The sequence below is a fragment of the Garra rufa genome, chromosome 19 (assembly GCF_049309525.1).
Source record: "Garra rufa chromosome 19, GarRuf1.0, whole genome shotgun sequence".
Lineage (NCBI taxonomy): Eukaryota > Metazoa > Chordata > Actinopteri > Cypriniformes > Cyprinidae > Garra > Garra rufa.
This window is the reverse complement of record NC_133379.1, coordinates 41,944,425-41,961,385: the sequence shown is the minus strand read 5'-3', so window position 1 is coordinate 41,961,385 and position 16,961 is coordinate 41,944,425.

The window sequence follows — 16,961 nt, the reverse complement described above, 5'->3', positions numbered from 1 at the left end:
CGTCAGTCATTAAACAGCACTGATAACACGAACGCCATCATGACCCAACCCACAATCCTCAGCAGCCACTTCTGCACATTTGTCCTTATCTGTTAATGACTGAACGTATCACGCTTGAATTTCGTTATTCAGGGGAAAATGCCCAAGGAGAGAAAGAGAAAGAGAGAGAGGACTGATGGGAAGCATTTCTCCAGTTGTCTGACAATCTCCACCACAAGACGTCTTTCTTCTCAGGCGAATCTCCTGCCAATGTCACATCAGAACAGAGGACAAACAGAGAGATGTCTTTCACAACACATTACTGACAAACACACCACATACTGTACATAGAGAGAGAGAGGAAACATATAAACACTAACAGTGAGTCGTCTGAACACTAGACTGAATTTATCACTCTTAAAATAATTATATTTTCTCATAATATCAGGTTGAATGAGATCCATTGATTCTCATGGTGTGAATTTGGCCTTGTCCATAATCATAAAGAAAAAACACATACAGTGCCTTGCAAAAGTATTCACACCCCTTCATTTTTTTCACATTTTGTTTTGTTGCAGCATTGCTTTAAATGAGTTTTTCCCCACATCATTTTACACTCCATTCACCATAATAATGACAAAGCACAAACCAGATTTGCAAATTTGACAAATGTATTAAAAATCAAACACTGAAATAAGTACATTGCATAAGTATTCATACCCTTAACTCAGTCCAAAGTTGAAGCACCTTTACAGCCTCAAGTGTTTTTGGGTCTGATGTGAGCATCTTTGCACATCTGCATTTGGCAATTATCTGCCATTCTTTGCCTCACCTTTTCACCTCTCCATCTCTGTCAGCTTGGACATTTTCTAGAGTCCTAGTTGTTCCAATCGTCTTCCATTATGGAGAATGCTTCTGTCAACCTTCAATGCAGCAGATTTGTTTCTGAACTCTTCTCTAGATCATCGCCTTAACGCAAGTCTGTCACTGAGCTCTACAGGCAGTTATCTTGGTTTTTGCTCTGATCTGCATTTTCAGCTGTTAGACCTTTTCTGAGAGGTGTGTGTCTTTCTAAATCAGACTCATTCAAATGAATTTGCCACAGTTTAACTCCACTCCAAGTGTAGGAACATCTAGAAGCAATATGAATGCTCCTGAGATACATTTCCAGTGTCCCAGAAAAGGGTAGGAATACTTATGCAACGGGATATTTTCAGTTTTTTATTTTTAGTAAATTTGCACAAATGTTAAAAACCTATTTTTTGCTTTGCCATTATGGAGTAGGGAGTGCAGATTGATGTGGGGAAAAAAGTAATTTAAAGTAGTTTAACATAATGCTGCAACATATAAGCATAAGTGAATGAGCAGTGCTTGATTGTGATGTTTCTGTATTTCGGTAGCGCTGTCGGTTCATCTGCTTGTGTGAAATCCTGAGGAAATTCAGATCCATAATCATTTCATCAGCCGTCATCCCTCATCCTGTGATTCTGATCCGTCTATGAATATGATGTGCGCTGAGGAGCTGCGATACCTTCATGAAGAGCCACGTCTGTCCTGGAGACAATCAAGAGCTTCTTTCAGTCAATATTCTCGTAAAGCCGCTCCGAGACACCCGACTGATTCATTCTCAGCGCTGAATACAAAAATCACTGCCGTACTGCAAACAAGCCACAACAGAACAACATGAATAAACCGATCACGACCCGCGGATCAAACCCGTCTCTCCAGCATTTAAACACAACAGAAAATACATAAAAGGCCAGAAATCATTTCACAAACTTTACAGCTGCTTGACACTCGTTAGAAAGATATCGTCTCCTGACCTGCTGTACTTTTAGAATTGGCTGTAAATATTTACTCACAAATAAAATGAAGAACTAACCCGTGCAATAACTTTCCTAAAAATAAATTGGTGCATTTTTGGTTTACATGCAGAAACATTCATTTAATAATTAAGAAACATTCATCGGATTTGTAGAAATGTGTCATTCCATCACTGTCTCACCAATGGATCCTCTGCAGTGAATGGGTGCCGTCAGAATGAGAGTCCAAACAGCTGATAAAAACATCACAATAATCCACACCACTCCAGTCCATCAGTTAACATCGTGAGAAGACAAAAGCTGAAACAAATCCATCATTAAGATGTTTTTAAGTCAAATATGATTGCATAATAATGTGGAAAAGGTTAAAAAGTGGTCAGGTCTGAATCAGGAGAGAAATCTGCACAGATCAAGCACCGTTTACAAGCCAAAACAGTCCAAAACAAAAGCTTTTGGTTGTCGATGTAGATTACTTGTGATGTTTTTATCAGCTGTTTGGACTCTCATTCTGACGGCACCCATTCACTGCAGAGGATCCATTGGTGAGACAGTGATGAAATGACACATTTCTCCAAATCTGATGAAGAAACAAACTCACCTATATCTTTGATGGCCAGAGGGATTTTGATGTGAGAGACAACAGGAGATGGACTTTTTCAACTGCAGAAAGCGTTATTATGGATTATAGACTCGTATTTTAGAGAAAAACATCTTAATGATGGATTTGTTTCAGCTTTTGTCTTCTCAAGATGTGAACTGAAGGACTGGAGTGGTGTGGATTACTTATGGATGATGTTTTTATCAGTTGTTTGGACTCTCATTCTGACGGCACCCATTCACTGCAGAAGATCCATTGGCTTACTTTTGTCTGTTATTTAATAGAATGTTGACGAAATCCTCAAAACAATGACTCAAATGAATAGTTTACTCAAAAATGAACATTAGCTGAAAATGTGGTTATCCTACGATCATCCAAGATTAGGATGAGTTTGTTTCTTCATCAGATTTGGAGAAATGTGTCATTCCATCACTGTCTCAGCAATGTATCCTCTGTAGTGAATGGGTGCCGTCAGAATGAGAGTCCAAACAGCTGATAAAAACATCATCCACAAGTAATCCACACCACTCCAGTCCATCAGTTCACATCTGGAGAATCCAAAAACTGAAACAAATCCATCATTAAGACGTTTTAACTAAAATGCATTGAGTCCATAATGCATAATAACGCTTCCTCCAGTGAAAAAGTGGTCTGGTCTGAATCAGGAGAGAAATCTGCACAGATCAAGCACCGTTTACAAGCCAAAACAGCTTTAAACAAATATGTGGCTGGACTTTGATGTGAGAGACAACAGAAGAGTTCAGTTTTAGTTGTAAAGCAGCTCTACAGAAGAATAGAAGAGTCAATATTCAGATCAATGGTGATTCAGTTCAATTACTGATTCAAGTCAGTTCAGTGTGATTCACTATAGTTCATCAATAAAGTTCATTACGGGTTCCTCAGATCACTATTTTGGTTCCTCAGACGGATGAAGAGAAACTTCATGAGCCAAATGTGATTTGAGGAATCGTTCATGTTTGAGGGAAATGCTTGAGTTTTCAGTGTTAGTGATGATTGACTTGTGAACACTGAGTGTATCTGTACATCTGCACATCATCTCATCTCACGGCCGTCAGGAGCATCTCATCCTCAAACCCTGAGAACGAGGAGGAAGCTCCGTTCCGCTGGGGAGAAACACGCTCGTCTTCTTACAATGGAAATATGGAGAGGCGTTTGCCATTGGCTGCGTCGGTCTGCGGCCTAAAGCGGCTCTGAATGATGGCCGTGTCTGTTTTTGACAGGTTGGAGATAAGAAAGTGCCCTCAGGTATTAGATGTCATTCCTCCTCGGCGGTTGGAGCCGTTCGGCAGACGCGCTGCCTGTGAACAGAGGATCTCAGCACAACAAAGCTTTCTGTTCTCATTAAGTCTGAGGAAGGAGCACAATAATGGAGACGTGTATAATCCCGGCTCAATCGCACACCGCCGCCGAATTTCAATCGTTCTTAATAACTCAAGTTCGCTATGAAGGGCACACGCGTGTATTTTAACACAGCACATGGCATCGGCACTGCTCCTGACTAATTGATGCTTCTTTTGTCCACTACTGTATCTCGGATCTACTGGCAATGCATTCTGGGATTGTCTTCTCCACGATTTACTCATTTGGTCAAAAGATTCAAAATTTAGAGTTTACGTTTAGCATCAAGTGGTGACCAAAACTAGAATTATTTGTCATTAATGTGACCCTGAACCACAAAACCAGTCATAAGGGTCAAGATTTATACATCATCTGAATAAATAATCTTTCCATTGATGTATTTGTTAGGACAACATTTGGCCGAGACACAATTATTTGAAAATCTAGAATTTGAGTGCAAAAAAACTCTAAATGTTGATAAAATCACCTTTAAATTTGTCCAAATGAAGTTCTTAGCAATGCATATTACTAATTAACAATTAGGTTTTGATATATTACATAGAATATTTACAAAATAGGATGAGGGTGTCAAACAGCATCTGACTGATTTAAATAGATGAATTTGTGCTGAAATACTGTTTGATGGACTCACAACCAGTGCAATTTTAGTATTAGTTAATAAAAACAAACACCTAAACCATAGTAACCACACATTAACCAGTTTTGCTAAACTAACCATAGTTTAACCGTGGTTTTTTCAGTAAAACTGTTTTTATATATTTAAAAAAGCAGTTTTACTATAGTGAAACCAAGGTTAATTTTCGAAACCAATCCGAAATCCTGATCTGAAACAAATGATTTGCGATCCGTGGTCCGAAGTTCCATTAAGCAAAAAAGTCACGATCCGAAATCCCGATCTGGTTCCTGAGCATCATTTCAAATCAGGACTCAGATCGCGGATCATTTATTTGCCAAATTATTCACAAACCCGCTCAGAAATTGCAATCTGACGCAAAAGATTCGAGATCCAAAATCCCGATCTGAATAATGACTCGCGAAGCATAATTTCAAATCAGGACTCGGATCATTTAATTTGCGAAATGATTTACGAACCAGCTCAGATTGGCGATCCGAAATCCCGATCAGAATAATGATTTGAGAACTGTTATTTCAGATCAGGATTTGGATCGCGGATCATTCAATTTGCGAAATGACTCACAAACTCTCTAAGAAGCTGTGATCAAAATCAAATGATTCGCGAACCATTATTTAAGATCAGGAATCATTCAGTTGAAGCGCTTTGAAACAGTGAATGATTTTGCGACTGAACGGTTAACTGATTCGGTGTTTCGAAAAGCTCCATTTCACCCATCACTACGTGCTTTTTTTAAATCATTAGAAGCGACATCGAAATTCGTAAATGAATGGCTCTTTTAATTTGATCTGGTTTTGCTAGTGAATCGCTTGAAATGATTGACCGAAGCCACGAGTTTGAATCAATCGGAGCAATTCCAGCGTAAATTAATTACTCACTCAATTGATTCAGTTCATCTGTTCCTCTTTTCGTGTCTTCAGCCATGTTTACACGACACTGTCAGTACTACTGTATGACATTAACTGAAATAAGCGATTTTCAAGTACCTCTTTAGGAAAACATTGCTATTCAGAATTCAAGTACTTCAAGCACCTCTTTGAACGTCGTTATTAATATTTTAAATTATTTTTCATTTTTTATTATGTCATTTTAGTTTTAATTTTGTTCAATTTTTTTATTATTATTTATATATCTATACAGTTTTTAATTAAATTTTTTTTTAGATTTACAATAGCATAATAATTGGAAATGTTGCCTAGGGAGCTACCTGAAATAAAATAGGCTTGAGTTTGTTAATATTTAAGGTGTTTGTCAAGCAACAAAAATATTTTTTAATGCTTTTAAAGTTTAGTTTTAGTTAACAACAACTTATGACCATTGACATCAGCAACTAAAGATCTAAGAAGCATTTTTTCTTCCTTCTTTGACTGTCCTCACTATATTTGTCTTGTTTTTCCTCAGAACAGATCTGTGGGATCCATCAGTCTTGGAAGGCTTTCGTCTGGAGAACCCGTGATGTCTTTGAATGCTGTCTGTGTAGGGAACGCGCTCAAAGTCACTGGAGTCACAGAAGGGTCTTTCTGAGAATGTTGTTTCCCTGAAGAGCCGGAAACATCCTCTTCATGTTCTGGTCCAGATACTGAAGGCTGCGCTGCTGAAATCCATTTAGCTTCTGCTTTGAGACGCTGTGGTGAGTCAGCGCTTTCTTTCCCTCAGGATGAATCATTCATCATGGCCTTCTCACACGGAACCGCTCGATCAGATTCTAATGGCAAACCCTCTGCTGACAGTGTGTGTGTGTGTGTGTGAGGGACAGGAGCTGGAGGAACAGGAAGTGTTTGTGAAGCATGAAAGGTGGATGGAAGATAAGAACGCTGAAGGAAGAGGAGGAAGTGCAGACGTCCTTGAGCTGAAGGTCCTCTGGAGCCGTTCCTCAGGATACGAGTCTTCAGGAAGAGCATTGACTCTGTTTATAGAGTCCTCATGTCCTCATGTGTAGGTCTAAGCATGAAACTACACCTACTGTTGAAACCAGCCACAACGCCATAGCAACCGCAAACACCCAGAACACCACAGCATAAAATACTCACCCTAGCAACAGCCTAAAACACTTGGAACACCCAAACAACTGTATAGCAACAGCCTAAAACACTCACAACGCCATAGAAACTGTATAGCAACAGCCTAAAACACTCACAAAGCCATAGAAACCACATAGCAACAGCATAAACACTCAGAACACCATAGAAACTGCACAGCAACAGCCTAAAACACCCAGAACACCCTAGAAACTGCATAGCAACAGCCTAAAACACACAGAACACCCTAGAAACTGCATAGCAACAGCCTAAAACACACAGAACACCCTAGAAACTGCATAGCAACAGCATAAAACACTCAGAACACCATAGAAACCGCATAGCAACAACATAAAATACCTAGAACACCCTAGAAACTGCATAGTAACAGCCTAAAATACCCAGAACACCCTAGAACCACAAAGCTACAGCATAAAATACACAGAACATCCTAGAAACTGCATAGTAACAGCCTAAAACACCCAGACAACCCTAGAAACCACATAGCAACAGCATAAAATATCCAGAACATCCTAGAAACTGCACAGCAACACCCTAAACACTCACAACACCTTAGAAACTGCATAGCAACAGCATAAGATACTCACAATGCCCTAGAAACTGAACAGCAACAGCCTAAAACACTCACGACACCCTAGAAACTGCATAGCAACAGCACAAAACACTTGGAACACCCTAACAACTGTATAGCAACAGCCTAAAACACTTGGAACACCCTAACAATTGTATAGCAACAGCCTAAAACACTTGGAACACCCTAACAACTGTATAACAACAGCCTAAAACACTCACAACGCCATAGAAACTGCATAGCAACAGCCTAAAACACTCACAACGCCATAGAAACTGCATAGCAACAGCATAAAACACCCAGAATACCCTAGAAACGGCATAGCAACAGCCTAAAATACTCACAACGCCCTAGAAATTGAACAGAAACAGCCTAAAACCCTCACAACGCCCTAGAAACTGCATAGCAACAGCATAAAACACTTGAAACAACCTAGCAACAGCCTAAAACACTTGGAACACCCTAACAACTGTATAGCAACAGCCTAAAATACTTGAAACACCCTAACAATTGTATAGCAACAGCCTAAAACACTTGGAAAACCCTAACAACTGTATAGCAACAGCCTAAAACACTCACAACGCCATAGAAACTGTATAGCAACAGCCTAAAACACTCACAAAGCCATAGAAACCACATAGCAACAGCATAAACACTCAGAACACCATAGAAACTGCACAGCAACAGCCTAAAACACCCAGAACACCCTAGAAACTGCATAGCAACAGCCTAAAACACACAGAACACCCTAGAAACTGCATAGCAACAGCCTAAAACACACAGAACACCCTAGAAACTGCATAGCAACAGCATAAAACACTCAGAACACCATAGAAACCGCATAGCAACAACATAAAATACCTAGAACACCCTAGAAACTGCATAGTAACAGCCTAAAATAGCCAGAACACCCTAGAACCACAAAGCTACAGCATAAAATACACAGAACATCCTAGAAACTGCATAGTAACAGCCTAAAACACCCAGACAACCCTAGAAACCACATAGCAACAGCATAAAATATCCAGAACATCCTAGAAACTGCACAGCAACACCCTAAACACTCACAACACCTTAGAAACTGCATAGCAACAGCATAAGATACTCACAATGCCCTAGAAACTGAACAGCAACAGCCTAAAACACTCACGACACCCTAGAAACTGCATAGCAACAGCACAAAACACTTGGAACACCCTAACAACTGTATAGCAACAGCCTAAAACACTTGGAACACCCTAACAATTGTATAGCAACAGCCTAAAACACTTGGAACACCCTAACAACTGTATAACAACAGCCTAAAACACTCACAACGCCATAGAAACTGCATAGCAACAGCCTAAAACACTCACAACGCCATAGAAACTGCATAGCAACAGCATAAAACACCCAGAATACCCTAGAAACGGCATAGCAACAGCCTAAAATACTCACAACGCCCTAGAAATTGAACAGAAACAGCCTAAAACCCTCACAACGCCCTAGAAACTGCATAGCAACAGCATAAAACACTTGAAACAACCTAGCAACAGCCTAAAACACTTGGAACACCCTAACAACTGTATAGCAATAGCCTAAAATACTTGAAACACCCTAACAATTGTATAGCAACAGCCTAAAACACTTGGAAAACCCTAACAACTGTATAGCAACAGCCTAAAACACTCACAACGCCATAGAAACTGCATAGCAACAGCCTAAAACACTCACAACGCCATAGAAACTGCATAGCAATAGCCTAAAACACTCACAACGCCATAGAAACTGCATAGCAACAGCCTAAACACTCACAACGCTATAGAAACTGCATAGCAACAGCATAAAACACCCAGAATACCCTAGAAACGGCATAGCAACAGCCTAAAAGACTCGGAACACCCTAGCAACTGTATAGCCACAGCCTAAAATGCTCAAAACACCCTAACAACTGCTTAGCAACAGCCTAAAAACTCACAACGTCCTAGAAATTGAACAGCAACAGCCTAAAACACTCAAAACACCCTAGAAACTGCATAGCAACAGCATAAAACACTTGGAACACCCTAGCAACAGCCTAAAACACTTGGAACACCCTAACAACTGTATAACAACAGCCTAAAACACTCACAACGCCATAGAAACTGCATAGCAACAGCCTAAAACACTCACAACGCCATAGAAACTGCATAGCAACAGCCTAAACACTCACAATGCCATAGAAACTGCATAGCAACAGCATAAAATACTCACAACAACCCAGCAACATCCTAAAAGACTCGGAACACCCTAGCAACTGTATAGCAACAGTCTAAAACGCTCAGAACACCCTAGCAACTGTATAGCAACAGTCTAAAACGCTCAGAACACCCTAACAACTGCTAAACTCACTGCTAAAAACTCACAACGCCACAATAAATACATAAGAACAAACTAAAAAACTCAACGCCATAGTAACTGCACAGCAAAAGCATAAAACGCTCAGAACACCCTTGAAACTGCATAGCAACAGCATAAAATACTCAAAACACCCTAGCAACATTCTAAAATACTCTGAAAACCTTAGCAACTGCATAGCAACAGCCTAAAAACACGTATATCACATGACAACACCACAGCAATCATCCACAAGTCTCCATCTTAGTGGCAGTGAGTTTTTCAAGCATAATTGATATTTTCTTTATGAATGTAAAAATTTAGTGAATGTATCAGAGTCTATCAGAGGTTCCTCAGTCAGACAGGAAGGAACATTATCTGGAATTACAGAGCTGAAGAGACAGAAGGACAGACTGTCAGGCTCTGATCAGCTGAATGCTCCACACGCTTCAGGATGACAGGTGAAGAATAGCAGGAAGGAAGCGGGCTCTTGTTTGAAGGGCATGTGATTTCACCTCACATGGTTCCTGTCTTAACTGGGAGCATTGTATGCATCTGATGAGATCTTGAAAACGCTCTTTAGCAGCTATTTACAATAATGCTAGTCTAAATTTATCTGTGGAAATGGTTTGCCAAGCTTATGTATGCAACGTCAAATCACCAGAACCGTGACTTCTTCAGCTCAAATGTCTACATCTGTGGTTTTTAAATCGACACCGTGATTCTTTTATTGTCTGAACGCATTCGTTTGCTGGTAAATACGACACGTTGAGTGATTGTTCTCTGATTGATTCAGCAAGTCCTCCATGCAAATTCAGCTGTTTTTACATCTGTGTGATGCAGATTAAATCAGCTCTGATGGATGAGGAAGGGTTTGTGCTCAGATCTGAAGTCCCCGACTCAAGTGCTGTTCCTGAGCTGTTTGTGTACATGTGTCCGATCTCTCCCGTGGGTTATGATTACAATGCTGCCCTCGGACACATTCAAGGCAACCGTCATTTAAGACCATATTATGAAAAGCGAGGGAAGCAGTCAGCCATGCTTATTTTGCTCACAGGCGCAGAGTCTCACGTTAAAGCCGGATGTTAGCGCACTTCATTACGTACTGAAGGTCAAGGCCGGCCGCTCCGAGACAGACGATTAATAGCTGATAAAACTTCAGCGACGTTTCTGCGCTTCTTCTCAAAAACAAAGAGCTGAGAACAGAGCGAGGGTTTCCATTTGAGCTTCTGTTGTGGAAACATGTTCTTGTCTGAATGTGACGCAACAGTGTGATGATGACTGAATCTTCCAGAGAACTGCTGATACCATCGACACCAGTATAATCAGTTTACACTCATGTTACACTGTTGCTCCACTCATTCCAATGCAAGCTCACTTTCATTATTCCTTGAAACCTGGCTGAGAGGTTTACCAGAATGTCAGAGCTGCTGTTTTCCATATAAAGAAAGGTTTTGTTTGCATGTTCACAGTTTTTGTCTTCTCAAGGTGTTAAAGGATTAGTTCACTTCCAGAACAAAAATGTACAGATCATTTACTCACCCCCTTGTCATCCAATGTGTCCATGTCTTCCTTCTTCAGCTGTAAAGAAATAGTTTTTTGAGGAAAACATCCATATAGTGGACTTCTATGGTGCCTGCGAGTTTGATCTTCCACAATGCAGTTTAAATGCAGCTTCAAAGGACTCTAAACGATCCCAGTCTTTTCTAGCGAAATGATCAGTTATTTTCATAAATAAATATTTATACACTTTTCAACCTCAAATGCTTGTCTTGTCTAGCTCTGCGATGCTCATGCATTCTCTGTGGTCTCCGGTTCAGTTATGGTATGTAGTAAACTGAGCTAGACAAGACAAGCATTTGAAGTTAAAACTTGTACATTTTTTAGAAAAAAAAAATCGTTTTGCTAGATAAGTCCATTCTTCCTAGGCTGGGATCAATTAGAGCCCTTTGAAACTGCACTTAAAAAAACTCACAGGCACCATAGAAGTCCACTATATGCTGAAAAATCCTGAAATGTTTTCCTGAGAAAACATAATTTCTTTACAACTGAAGAAGGAAAGGCATGAACATCTATTGCATCTTATTGCAACTTGTCTCACAATTCTGACTTTTTTCTCAAAATTGTGATAGATAAACTCACAATTGCAAGATATTAAGTCAGAATTGCAGGATATAAACTTGCAATTCAGTCTTTTTTTCCCTCAGAACTGTACTTTATAACTTGCAATTGAGAGTTTATATCTCACAATTCTGAGAAAAAAAGTCAGAATGGCAAGTTTCTATCTCACAGTTCTGACTTTATAAATCGCAATCATGTTTATATCACACAGTTCTGAGAAAAAAAGTCAGAATATTGAGTTTATATGACGCAATTCTGAGAAAAAAAGTCTGAATTGTGAGATAAAAAGTCGCCGTTACCCTTTTTTTACTTTTCATTCAGTGGCAGAAACAGGCTTCCATAGGATTACTTGTGGATTATCATGATGTTTTTATCAGCTGTTTGGACTCTCATTCTGACGGCACCCATTCGCTGCAGATGACAGTGATTGCACATTTCTACAAATCTGATGAAGAAACAAACTCATCTTAATCTTGGATGATTTGAGGGTGAGCACAAACTCATTTCAGCGTGAACTATTCCCTTGATTGGCATTTAGTCATATTGGCATTAAATCAGTTTACAGCACATACTGTGGTGCAGAGATGGTTTCATCTGTACTGCATCAGTTGATATTGTGCCTGTGAATCATGATGGTTCTCTGCAGCTGAATGTGTGTGTGTGTGTGTGTGTGTGTGTGCGCGTGCGCGTGCGTGCGCGTGTGCGTGTGTGTGTGTCTGTATGTGTGCGCGTGCGCGTGCGTGCGCGTGTGCGTGCGTGCGCGCGTGTGTGTGTGTGTGTGTGTGTGTGAACACCTGTCCTCTGTGTCTTACCTGTCCAGCTCTCTGTCAGGTAAACAACAGGTGGAGAGCGTTCACCTTGACTCGTGCAGCCAGACTGTTTGTCACCCATCTGCTGCCTTTCAGATCATCACTATACTGTCTGTCTGTCTGTCTGTTTGTGTCTCTGCCTGTGTGTTTGTGTATCTGTCTATCTCTCTGTCTGTGTGTGTGTGTGTGTGTGTGTGTGTGTGTGTTTCTCACTGTCTGTCTGTGTGTCTGTGTGTGGTGCAGCTGTAAGCTCTCAATGGTGTGATGGAGGTGTTTTTATCCAGGTTTCGGTGTGGTTCTCCTCCTGTGATGGACCGTCTGGAGCAGATGGTGGTTTCCTCTGGCCTCACAAAAACAACCTGCCAACAGATACATTTCATTGAGCAAAACAGGGTCCAAAAATAACTCCTACTATACTTCCTAAGGGTGGGTGAACTGAGAAATGCATAGAATATACTCAACTGATCATAAAACTGTATTTTGCATTATATCTATTTAAACAACATGTTCCTATATGAGACCCTGGAGCACAAAACCAGTCTTAAGTCGCTGGGGTATATTTGTAGCAATAGCCAAAAATACATAGTATGGGTCAAAATTATAGATTTTTCTTTTATGCCAAAAATCATTAGGTAATTAAGGAAAGATCATGTTCCATGAAGATTTTTTGTAAAATTCCTACTATAAATATATCAAAATGTAATTTTTGAATAGTAAAATGCATTGTTAAGAACTTAATTTGGACAACTTTAAACGTGATTTTCTCAGTATTTAGATTTTTTTGCACCCTCAGATTCCAGATTTTCAAATAGATGTATCTCGGCCAAATATTGTCCTATCCTAACAAACCATATATCAATAGAAAGCTTATCTATTTAGCTTTCATATGATGTATATATCTCAGTTTTGTAAAAATTAACCTTATGACTGGTTTTGTGGTCCACGGTCACATATGAGAAAGTTTATTTTCGTACACACTAAGAAAAGTCCGAAAATCCAGTGCAAAGTTTTGTGTTATTGTCTGTATTCAATTTTTACAGCTGTTTTACCCTTTTTTTTGTTTTTGTAAAATTGCTTATTTTATTTAGTGTTTAAGCGTAAATTAAATCTGTAAGCTTAACAAATAATGTTGTGAAAAACTGTACAGTTAATCTTCCTTCTTATTAAAAATAAATAAATAATTTTAAAAAACAAGCAATTTTCTACCAGAACATTATCCTTTTGTTTTTCATTCTTACAGCATACTTTCAGTTTAATTTTAGTAATTTAGTGTTTTTCAAGTTTTTTTGTTTTTTTTTAAGGAGAGACACTGCAGGCAAAAATGCAGTTTTTATTTTATTTTTTTATTTTGGGCTTTTTGGTTTTTAATAAAGTGTTTTTTCAGACTAGTGGACAGAAAGCATCCAAAAGACACCCTTAAGTGTTTATTTAATAGCACTTTATCTATCTGTGTCAATAGATTTCAATTACAATCCATATTTTAAAGGCCGTTTTCTCAAAAATGAGTTTTTTCTCCTACACTGAGCCATAAATCTCCACTTCAGCAGCACTTACACACACCACACTGAGCATTTGTGTTCCTGTCTATATCCTTAAGGTTTTTACAGAGGGATTTGTTCATATATAATTAGTTTGATTATATACAACATTTTATTCCCTCCAAAATGTTCTGAATTATGGAGTGACAACAAATAGATTCCCAAAATTCCCTCTGTAAAAACATTTGACTCTAATATGGCAAAAAAATAAAAAAAATAAAAGTAAACAAGATAAAAATAAAATAAAAAACTGACTTCATCCAGTGTTTAGATTTTTGTACTAGAAATGTTTTCAAATTAGCGCATATTTTATTAAATAATGCCTCATTTGCATATTTAAACCTAACATTTTAGAAAACTTGTAATACAAAAAATGTTTGCAATTATTAATGTAATCAATCAACTGGGTAAGTAAGGTGATAATTATTAGTCGATTATTTAACCCTATTCACCTGCAGTGTCTCGCCTTTTTATTTTTTAAGTTTTTATTTAGCTTAAATCTTTTAAAATTTTTAATTATTAGTCATTTTAGAAACTTGTAGAAAAATGTTAGACTCAAAAACACTTGAGGCTGTAAAGGTGCTTCAACTGTGTACTGAGATAAGGGTAAGAATACTTATGCAATCTACTTATTTCAGTGTTTTATTTTTAATACATTTGTCAAATTTGCAAATCTGTTTTTTGCTTTGTCATTATTATGGTGTATGGAGTGTAAATTGATGTGGGGGAAAACTCATTTAAAGCAGTTTAACATAATGCTGCAACAAAACAAAATGTGAAAAAAATGAAGGGGTATGAATACTTTTGCAAGGCACTGTATTTTATCTGAATTCAGGCTGATGTTTAGTCAGTGTCCTAAGCTGAAGACTGGAGCTGTTAAAGTTGAGTAACACCGCGTCTGATGAGAAACTGCAAGCTTTAAAACTCTTTCTGAGAAAACAACAGGCGCGCTCCAGTCATTGGTGACGATAGCCGCTTTGAGAATAAGACGCGCGGTAAACGAGTCAAGGTGACTGTTCTCCATTAACCAGTAGACTGACCCAAAATAATTAGCTTCCCTCGACGTGACTGCAGTTTAAAACAGCAGCGGCAGGTTTCAATCAGGTCCTGTAAAGATCAGCCGCCAAACCCTGCATGATGAAACCATCTGGGTTATTAGTATGAGTTTTATGTTTGATGCAAGACTCTGGATCTCTGTCTTACTCAAGAGACTAAACAATTTACAATTTGTTAAGATTTCTTCACTGCAAAAAAAAAAAAAATGCTTTTCTTACTTAGATTTTGTGTCTTGTTTGCAGCCAAAATATCTAAAAATTCTTGAATCAGGAAGGCTTTTCTAGACCAGTAAAAATTATTGTCTTGTTTTTAGTAAAAACAAGTCAAAAGTAATTGAGTTTTTGCTTAAAACAAGCAAAATAATCTGCCAATGGGATAAGAAAAAAAATTCTTATTTTAAGCAGAAAACTAGATTATTTTTCTTACCCCATTGGCAGATTATTTTGCTTGTTTTAAGCAAAAACTCAATTAATTTTGACTTGTTTTTACTAAAAACAAGACAATAATTTTTACTTGTCTAGAAAAGCCTTCCTGATTCAAGAATTCTTAGATATTTTGGCTGCAAACAAGACACAAAATCTAAGTAAGAAAAGCAGTGTTTGCAGCGTTGAAACATCATAAATAGTTTTACTGGCACTTTTGACACTTTTAATCAATTTAATGCATCCTTGATATATAAAAGTATAATTTTTAAATTTTTATTTTTAATAATTTCTATCCCAAACTTTTTAATGGCAGTGTATCATAGTTTCCTATGGAAGCCTGTTTCCGCCACTTAATAAAAAAAAAGGTAATTGCAACTTTTTATCTCACAATTCTGACTTTTTTAATCAAAATTTTGACAGATATAAATGCACAACTGCAAGTTATAAAGTCAGAATTGTGGGATATAAAGAAAAAGTACTTTTTATTTAAAGTTTATTGCGAGTTTATATCTCATAATTAAAAAAAGTAATTATTGTGAGATAAGTATACATATATAGGACATTATCCATTTTTTCATATTTATTGCACACTATTTTTAATACTATTATAGTAATTATTTATTTATTTCATTTTCCACTGTAATTGTGATCATTTTGTGTTTTTTTAAGTTTGTCTTTTTTATATATATTTTTTTATCTTACATCTTTGTAAGTTTTATTTTTAGTAATTTTAGAAAGTGTTTTAAATTTGTAGAAAATGTCAATATTTTATTTTATATAATTTTCAAAATTGCAATATTTTTGTAGAAACCATTTTATTTTTCTGGATTCACAGATGAATAGAAAGTTCAAAATGACAGAATAATTTGAAATAGAAATGTTTTGATTTAACATATCCTTGATCAATAAAAGTATTATTTTTTAGTTTTAATCATTCCTATCCCTCGACTTTTTAATAGTAGTGTATAACGGTTTCCACAAAAATATCAGGCAGCACAAATGTTTTCATCATTGATAATAATCAGAAATCTTTCTTGAGCAGCAAATCAGCTGGAGTAATGATGCTGAAAATTCAGCTGTGCATCACAGAAATAAATTACATTTGAACAGATATTCACAAAGTAAACAGCTTTTTTAAATTTCAATAATATTTCACTAATTTTACTGCATTTTTCGATCAAATAAACACAGCCCTGGGGAGCAGAAGACACTTTTTTGGCTATATATATATATATATATATATACACTAATATAGTATTTTCTTTTTTTTTCATTTTTCAGTTTCATTTTAATAATTTAGTTTTTTAAGTTTGTAATGTTATTTTTTTATTATTTAGCTTACATTTTTGTAAGTTTAAAACAAAAATAACTAAGATTTGCATCACAGAAATAAATTACATTTGAACAGATATTCACACAGTAAACAGTTTTTTAAAATCACAATAATACTTCACTATTTTTACTGCATTTTTTGATCAAATAAACACAGCCCTGGTGAGCAGAAGACACTTTTTTGACTATGTATATATTTTTATATATACTATTATATATATATTTTTTTTCAGTTTAATTTTAGTAATTTGGTGTTTTAAGTTTGTAATGTTACTTTTTTATTATTTAGCTTACATTTTTG